Source organism: Pan paniscus, chromosome 18, assembly GCF_029289425.2.
Source record: "Pan paniscus chromosome 18, NHGRI_mPanPan1-v2.0_pri, whole genome shotgun sequence".
NCBI lineage: Eukaryota > Metazoa > Chordata > Mammalia > Primates > Hominidae > Pan > Pan paniscus.
Genome location: NC_073267.2, coordinates 11,042,242 through 11,051,663, shown reverse-complemented (window position 1 = coordinate 11,051,663; position 9,422 = coordinate 11,042,242).

Below are 9,422 nucleotides of genomic sequence, written 5' to 3'. Positions count from 1 at the left end.
CCCCTTATTGTTCTTCTGTGCCGCCTCATCTTAAAGTCTATACATTGATAGGTTCTGCATTGAGTTCTTGCACTTCTCTAAGGAAAGAGAGCAAGAGAATTGTGGAAGTTTGGAAGAAGTGAGGGTAAAGAGACTGGATATCTTTCCAAGTTAAAGCAGTTTGGAGCCAAGGCTGATGGTAAAGAGAATATTGCAGAATTTGTTAAATATCCATTAATGAGTAGAATCTGGCAATTCCTGGAACCATAGTTCGAGATTGAGGGTGGAATAAAGATATATCAGATACACCCACAATCAGAGAATTTAACACCTATAGCCCCTCATTGAAAGAAAAAGTGTGGGATGCAAGAAAAATGGTGAATACAGAAATGTGATAAAAATGCCAGTAAATTAAACAATTATTGACTGGAAACAGCCGTAATGAGCTCTTTTTGCTTTTAAAAGATGGGTCTAAACTTATTGATAAAAATAACAAATAGGCTGGGTGCAGTGGCTCACACCTGTAATCCCAGCACTTTGGGAGGCTGAGGCGGGTGGATCACCTGAGGTCAAGAGTTCGAGACCAGCCTGACCAACATGGTAAAATCCCGTCTCTACTAAATACAAAAAATTAGCTGGGCGTGGTGACACATGCCTGTAATCCAAGCTACGCAGGAGGCTGAGGCAGGAGAATTGCTTGAACCCGGGAGGCAGAGGTTGCAGTGAGCCAAGATTGCACCACTGCACTCCAGCCTGGGCAACAAGAGCAGAAAACTCTGTCTCAATCAATCAATCAGGCAGTAGGTGTTTATCTGGGGTAGGGAACCTGTAGTTAAGGCATTTTCTTGTAAGATCCTTTTCTTGATTGGAAGGATGTCAGAGATATGGATTAGACTTTGTTGGGAAAAAAGGTTTTGAATGTATGTTGATATTAAAACATTATGAATAAAATGACATATCACAGATCTGCATCATAATAATTCAGTGCCTGATGGGAGCTGAGAGGGTATACAGGGTTTAGATGAAACAAGGTTGACACGAGTTGAAAATTGTTGGCCGGGCATGGTGGCTCATGCCTGTAATCCCAGCACTTTGGGAGACCGAGGCGGGCGGATCACCTGAGGTCGGGAGTTCGAGACCAGCCTGACCAACATGGAGAGACCCCCGTCTCTACTAAAAAATACAAAATTAGCCGGGCATGGAGGCACATGCCTGTAATCCCAGCTACTCCAGAGGCTGAAGCAGGAGAATCGCTTGAACCTGGGAGGCAGAGGTTGCAGTGAGCCAAGTTCGCACCACTGCACTCCAGCCTGGGTGACAGAGGAAGACTCTGTCTCGAAAAAAAAAAAAAAGTAATGTATGTTGACATTTGAGGGAAGTCACTGAAAGAACAGAAAAACAATGAAATTACTGTAAACAAGCAGAAGGAAGAAGGAAGAAAGGAAACGTTTCAACAGAAGGAATAGAAGGAGAAAAATAAGCAAACAAAAAGGATAATAAACAAAGAAAATACACAAAATAATATGGTATAAAATAAGTCTCACTGCACATTTCAGTTGTGAACCCAAAAGTATGAAAGACAGATCTCAATCAATTTAGAAAGTGTGTTTTGCCAAGGTTAAGGATTTTCCTGTGACACACAGCCTCAGTGTTACAGGAAAGGGGTCCCGATCCAGACCCCAAGAGAGGGTTCTTGGACTCCACACAAGAAAGAATTCAGGGTGAGTCTGTTATGCCCAGACCGTTAGTTCCCCAAAGAAGACCACCAGAGTCCAGAGTCAAAGCCAAGCGGCAAGGATCTTTACTACAAGTTCGAACCTGGTCCCTCCATTCCACAGCATACAAGAGGGCCCTGAACAATGCGAGTGTTTGCTTTTTATAGCCTGAAAGTTACAGGGGAACAAAGGAATTCTTTTGGTTCCCGCTCTTTCAGTAAAACTTTGAACGGCTGTCCCCTTATCTGAGGCTTTCCTGGTGGTGTTTGTACTGGGCTCAGGAAGTTTGAGAGATATATGGCGATATGTGGTGGGATGGGAGGATGGGATGTGTTTGTACTGGGCTTGTTTGTTTTGAGCCCGGGGCTGAGGAATGTGCCCGGCTCCTTTCAAGTCCACAGATTAAAGTAAAAGCAAGTTTATTAGGAAAGTAAGGGAATACAAGAATGGCTACTCCATAGACAGAACAACCCTGATGGCTGCTGGTTGCCCCCCCCTTTTTTTTTGAGACAGAGTCTTGCTCTGTCACCCAGGCTACTGCAATGGCACGATTCTCCTGCCTCAGCTTCCCAAGTAGCTGGGACTACAGGCACATATGCCATCATATCCGGCTAATTTTTGTATTTTTAGTAGAAACGGGGTTTCACCATATTGGCCAAGCTGGTCTCAAACTCCTGACCTCAGGTGACCCACCCACCTCGACCTCCCAAAGTGCTGGGATTACAGGCATGAGCCACTGCACCTGTCTGGTTGCCCATTTTTATGGTTATTTCTTGATTATATGCTAAACAAGGGGTGGATTATTCATGCCTCCCCTTTTTTAGACCATATAGGGTAACTTTCATGCGTGTCTGTGTGAAGAGACCACCACACAGGCTTTGTGTGAGCAATAAAGCTTTTTAGTCACCTGGGTGCAGGTGGGCTGAAGCGAAGGGAGATAGAGGTGGGGCTGTTTTATAGGATTTGGGTAGGTAGTGGAAAATTACAGTCAAAGGGGGTTGTTCTCTGGCTGGCAGGGGTGGGGGTCACAAGGTGCTCAGTGGGGGAGCTTTTGAGCCAAGATGAGCCAGGAGAAGGAATTTCACAAGGTAATATTGTCAGTTAAGGTAGGAACAGGCCATTTTCACTTCTTTTGTGATTCTTCAGGCCATCTGGATGAATACATGCAGGTTTGGGCTCAGAGGCCTGACAGTAATTTCCTGACATTTCCATGGCATTTGTAAGCTCTCACGGCACTGGTGGGAGTGTAGCAATGAGGATGACCAGAGGTCACTCTTGTAGCCATCTTGGTTTTGTTGGGTTTGTTATGCCCAGACCGTTTGTTCCCCAAAGAAGACCACCAGAGTCCATAGTCAAAGCCAAGTGGCAAGGATCTTTACTACAAGTTCGAACCTGGTCCCTCCATTCCACAGCATACAAGAGGGCCCTGAACAATGCGAGTGTTTGCTTTTTATAGCCTGAAAGTTACAGGGGAACAAAGGAATTCTTTTGGTTCCCGCTCTTTCAGTAAAACTTTGAACGGCTGTCCCCTCATCTGTCCCCTTATCGGAGACTTTCCTGGTGGTGTTTGTACTGGGCTTGTTTGTTTTGAGCCCGGGGGAAGTTTAAGAGATATATGGTGATATGTGGTGGGATGGGAGGATGGGATGTGTTTGTACTGGGCTTGTTTGTTTTGAGCCCGGGGCTGAGGAATACGCCCGGCTCTTTTCATTCCCCCCTTTCTTTTCAGGTATTTTTAGAGCCAATCTTGGGTCTTATAAGTCTGATTCTGTTTCAGCGGTTATAGGTTGGTATTGGGCTCTGAGGACCATGAGTTGTACAGTGTTAAACCTTTCTTTAACGAACCGCAAAATTCTGTTAACAACACAAGGTCCTACGGTAAGCAGAAATAGTAGACTCAGCAGGGGTCCAAGGAAGGGGGCGAACAGAGAAAACATAGATGAGTTCCACCATTGGTCTGCAGCTGAAGCAAACTGCCGTGTTCTTACTTCTGTGCTTAACTTGCGTAACTGTTGGACTTGGTCTTCCACGAGTCCTGATTCATTTATGTAGAAACAACAGTCTTCCTTTAGAAACATACACGTTCCCCCTTTTTCAGCAGTGAGTAGGTCTAAGGCCCTCCGGTTCTGCAAGGTTACCTGTGCTAGGGACGTGAGCTGCCGCTGGAGGGAGGCAAGGGACTCAGCTGACTCCTCCATAGCAACGGCAAATTGTTGGTACAGCTTGTTACTTTCTATGAGGGTGTGACCTAGGGCTCCCCCAGCCAGTCCGGCCGCCATGAAGGATGCGGTGAGGGAGATTCCTGCAATGAGGGGGAGAAATATGGCTCGTGCAGGTCTCGGTCTAGGGTCTGAGTGAATAACAGCACTAGTCCAGTTACCGGTATACCCTAGGAACTCGCCGGCAGTAAGTAGAGTTAACCGGGGAACTAATGTGACAGGAAGACACAGTAGGTTGGTAACAGAGGGGCTTGATAGGTTTTTAGATAATGTTCCATTACACCAGAAGAATATGCCTGACGGAGCCCTTAAGGTGATATTAGGGGGTGTTGCAGTGATGCTGCAGAGGCTGGAATTAGTTCCTGAGAAACAGTAGGGAAACTTTTCTTGACTGGGGTTTAGGAATGGTGGCACGTTAGGGATAGGGGCATATGAGAGGTTTTGGTGGTTGTTAGCTTGGGCAGAGGTGGAGGATCCCCATGGCAGGGGGACAGCGGTTAGCGGTGGACGCCCTAGAGTGGCACATAGAAAGCAGCCAGACAGGCTGTGAAGTCCTGTAAGGTTGGCAAGTTCTAATCCTTCTTGCAATAATTTTAACCAGGAAAAAGGACGTAAATCTTGTGTCAGGCGGTTTTCTTGTCGCTGGATATTTCCATGGACCAGGGGCTGTACCTGCACTAGACCCCGCCACACATAGAGGTGACTGCTAGGCCATGTGGAGGCGGAGGAGTAGTATACAGCCCCGTGTTGAGGCGTGGTCCAGCGGGAGTTCCAGGGGTCTCTAACTATCCATGTATATGAAAGGTCTCTATCTCATCTGCGATGGAAGGGCCATCTGGGATCTATCTGTTCTTCTCCACCCCACCATTGGTATTTATGGATGTTACAATAGTTATAAGGGCAGCCGGCACTTTGGTGCCACCAATAGTGCTTACAATTGTATTCAGTCTGATCATACTCGAAGCATATTATTGGTGCCACTGGTTTGGCTACTGGGAAATCGGTAAAATTTAGTAAAATTGGGCTATTGCACCCTGAGGAGGGGCAGTCTGCACTGGCCACTAATTTCCCGGGCTTATGAGGTTGCCCAGGGTGGGTTTGGTTTTCATAAAGCCAGAATCTCCAGACAAAGGGATTAGGAGCTGGCTTTATGTTTTCCCCAGCGGCCACTAGGGCGACTAATGTTAGAGTTAGACTACCTAACTGCATGTTTGCAGTGAGTTATGCTGCCGGCGCAGGGTGAGTTTTAAGGGGTTGTTCTTAGCTCTGTCCACAGTCCACGTGTCCGGTGCTTCAGCCGCCGCCGCCGTGATTGGCCCCAGAAGGTCGGAGGTTGGGTCCACTGGCTTGACGTGGGTGTAGTGGATCCACGACGCAATGCCTTCTACCTTCAGGGCGGTGGGTGTGGTCAGGAGTACTTGGAGTGGTCCTTTCCACCTGGGCTCTAGGGTCTCTTGTCGGTGTCGCTTAACCAGGACCCAGTCTCCCGGCTGGTACGGATGGGGTGTCGGTGGGGGACTGGTCTCATATAGCTCTCTCAGCTTGGGCCAGATTTCTTGGTGAATTTTCTGTAAGGCTTGTAAGGAAAATAAGAATTCAGAGACATTTTCTGTTTCAGACTTAAGCAGGTCATCTTTTAAGCTAGGAACCAGGGGTGGAGGTCTGCCATACATGATTTCGTAAGGGGTGAGGCCCAGTTTGTAAGGGGTATTACGGGCCCGGAACAGAGCATAGGGGAGAAGGACTACCCAATTAGCGCCAGTCTCTATAGTCAATTTAGTTAAGGTCTCTTTTAAGGTCCGATTCATCCTTTCTACCTGTCCTGAACTCTGGGGCCTGTAAGCGCAATGTAGTTTCCAATTTGCCCCAAGGATGGAAGCCAAGTCCTGACTTACCTTAGCGACGAAAGCGGGCCCATTATCTGACCCTATCTGGATGGGGAAGCCATACCTGGGGAGGATATCTTCCAGAATTTTCTTTGCTACGACCTGAGCAGTTTCTCTTTTGGTTGGGAATGCTTCAGTCCACCCTGAAAAAGTATCTACAAAGACAAGTAAGTACCGGTACCCGTACTTTCCTGGCTTTATTTCAGTAAAATCTACTTCCCAGTAGATACCGGGCCTGGTTCCCCTGAGCCTTGTTCCTGCTGCAGCTTGAGATTGGGGGTATGCGTTGTTAAGCTGGCAGACTTTGCAACTTGTCACGATACTGCTGGCTGTCTCAGCTATATGTCTGATTTTGAGCTTGGAGCGTCTGATCAGGTCTATCATCCGCCGGGCCCCCAGGTGGGTGGTTCGGTGGATGTGTTCTAACACCTGTTGTCCTAATTTTTCTGGTAGGATGGTTTGGTCATTAGAATCAGTCCACCACCCATTCTGGATTTGTTTCAGGGGAAGTTTGTCAATCCACTGGAGATCTTGTTCTGAATATTCAGGGAAATATGGCAAGTCCCGGGGGCCCGGGTCAGGGAGCTGGAGTGCAAGGAGTTGGCTGGGAGCCTTCGCCACATTTCTTGCAGTTTGGTCTGTCAGAAAGTTGCCTTGAGCAGTTGGAGTAGTTAGTTTCTGATGCCCTGGGCAATGTACAATGGCTAATTTTTCTGGCCTCCATAGGGCTGTTAGCAGGGCTAGGATCTCTTGCTTGTTTTTTATCTCTTTTCCTTCAGCTGTCAGTAACCCTCGCTCCCTGTAAATGGCCCCATGTATATGCGCCGTTGCAAAAGCATATCGGCTGTCTGTATATACTGTCAGCTTTTTCCCCGCCCCTAAGGTAAGAGCTTGGGTGAGCGCTATCAGTTCGGCCTTCTGGGCCGAGGCCCCCGGGGGCAGGGGTTCCGCCCAGATTACCTCAGTCTCTGAAGTTACTGCCGCCCCAGCGTGCCTCTGGCCTTGATGCATGAAGCTGCTCCCATCAGTGAACCAGACGAGGTCGGCGTCAGGAAGTGGGCGGTCCTGCAGGTCTTCTCGAACTCTGTGCACCTGAGCTAGTATCTCGGTGCAGTCATGGAGTGGGGCGTCCAGGTCCGGGTTGGGCAGCAGCGAGGCAGGGTTTAAGGTCGTTGGGGGCAGGAAAATTATCCTGAGAGGATTTAGTAGTAGTCCTTGGTAGTGGGTGAGCCGGGCGTTACTCATCCATCGATTAGGTGGCTGTTTGAGTACACCTTCGATGGCATGTGGAGTAACGACCTGTAATTCTTGCCCCATGACAAGTTTATCAGCATCTTGCACCATCAGAGCCGTGGCCGCAATCATTAGGAGACAAGGGGGCCACCCGGCAGCTACTGGGTCTAACTTCTTTGACAGGTAGGCAGCTGGCCTCCGCCAGGGGCCTAAGTTCTGAGTTATTACCGCCTTGGCAACACCCTTATTTTCATCCACGTATAAGTGGAAGGGCTTGGTAACATCAGGTAGTCCTAGTGCAGGCGCGGAGAGTAGGGCGGTTTTAATCTGTTGGAAGGCCAACTCGGCTTCGTCTGTCCAATTAAATGGTTGTTGCCCCCGTGTTGCCTGATACAAGGGTTTAGCCAGTTCTGCGAACCCAGGTATCCATAGTCGGCAAAATCCTGCCGACCCCAGGAACTCTCTCACTTGTCGGGTGGATTGTGGCCTGGGGATCTGCAGAACAGTTTGTTTCCGGGCATCTGTTAGCCAGCGCTGCCCTCCCTTAAGCAGGTACCCTAGATATATTACCTCTGGCTTACAGATTTGAGCTTTCTTTGCCGAGGCTCGGTAGCCTAGATTCCCTAGAGCTTGTAAGAGACCCTTGGTCCCTTGGATGCAAGCTTCTTGGGTCTCAGCAGCAATCAGGAGGTCATCAACATACTGGAGTAAAATTATTTCAGGGTGTTTACGTCGGTACTCACCCAGGTCTTCATCGAGGGCCTCATCGAACAGGGTAGGAGAGTTTTTGAATCCCTGCGGCAGCCTGGTCCATGTCAGTTGGCCACTTATGCCCCTATCAGGGTCATTCCACTCAAAGGCGAAGAGCTTTTGGCTCTGAGGGGCTAAAGGCAAACTAAAGAAAGCATCTTTCAAATCTAAAACAGTGTACCATTGATGTTTAGGGTTTAAGGTACTTAGGAGGGTATACGGGTTAGGTACAGTTGGATGTATGTCCACAACCCTCTTGTTGATTTCTCTTAAGTCTTGTACAGGTCTGTATTCTCCACTATTAGGTTTTCGTACCAGCAACAATGGAGTATTCCAGGGTGAGTGACATGGGCGTAGGACCCCTTGGTCAAGGAGCTGGCGGATATGCGGGGCAATCCCTCTCTTGGCCTCTAGGGGCATCGGGTATTGGCGTACCCGCACAGGGTCTGTCCCAGGCTTAACTTCAATAAATAAGGCAGGACGGTGTTTTGCTAGACCTAAGCCCCCCGTTTCCGCCCACGCTTCTGGATACTGCTGGAGCCAAGTTGCTATGTCCTGGTCAGGGGCCGCTTTCTCCTTGTGGAGCCGGTACTCATCTTCTAGGTTTATAGTCAGGATGGACACGGTTTGATTGTGGGGGTTGGTCACGACGGGCCCCTCAGGGAGGAAATGGATCTGTGCTCCCATTTTAGTTAGCAGGTCTCTCCCCAATAGGGGACAGGGGCTCTCAGGGATGACCAGGAAAGAATGGGTTACATTCTTGGCTCCGAGGTTTACTGTTCTTTGTGTTGTCCATGGGTATTTCTTAACTCCTGTGGCCCCTTGTACCCACGAGGATTTGGAGGATAATTTCCCATTAGTTTTAACTAAGACCGAGTGCTGTGCTCCCGTATCGACCAAGAACTGGACTGGGGACCCCTCCACTTGCAAAGTTACCCTAGGTTCGGGGAGGGGGTCTGAACCCCGTCTTCCCTAGTCTTCGTCTTGAGTGACTAGTACGGGTGTAGACCTAGGGGGTCCGGGTCCCTGTCCTCGTGGTTTCTTTTTGGGGCAGTCTCTTACCCAGTGGCCAGCCCCCTTACAATAGGCACATTGGTCTTTGCTCAGATTATCATGCCGGGGGGGCCGCCTAGGTTGGGTGTACTCTGGCTGTAGATGCTCTTTCTGTACCACTGCTGCCAGGACCTTGGTCATTTTTTCAGTGGCCTTAAATTGCTTTTCCTCTGGAGTATCTCTGTTATTGTAAACCCACTGGGCTATCTGAAGGAGGTCCTGAATCCGCTTTCCCTCCAAGTCTTCTAATTTCTGGAGTTTTCTCTTAATATCTGGGGCTGCTTGATTTACGAAAGACATTACAATAGCTGCCTGACTTCCTGGAGCCTCTGGATCTATGGGGGTGTACTGTCTAAAAGCTTCCATTAATCTTTCTAAGTAGGTAGCTGGGCTCTCTGTCTTTCCCTGCAGAATAGAATATACTTTAGCCAAATTAGTGGGCTTGCGAGCAGCTGCCCGGAGACCTGCCATTAGAGTCTGGCGATAAAGGTGTAGCCGTCCCCTACCTTCTGCCGTGTTGTAGTCCCACGCCAGCCTGGTCAGAGGAAAGGTTGCGTTTATGAGGTCGGGGTTGGCAGTCGGTTGAC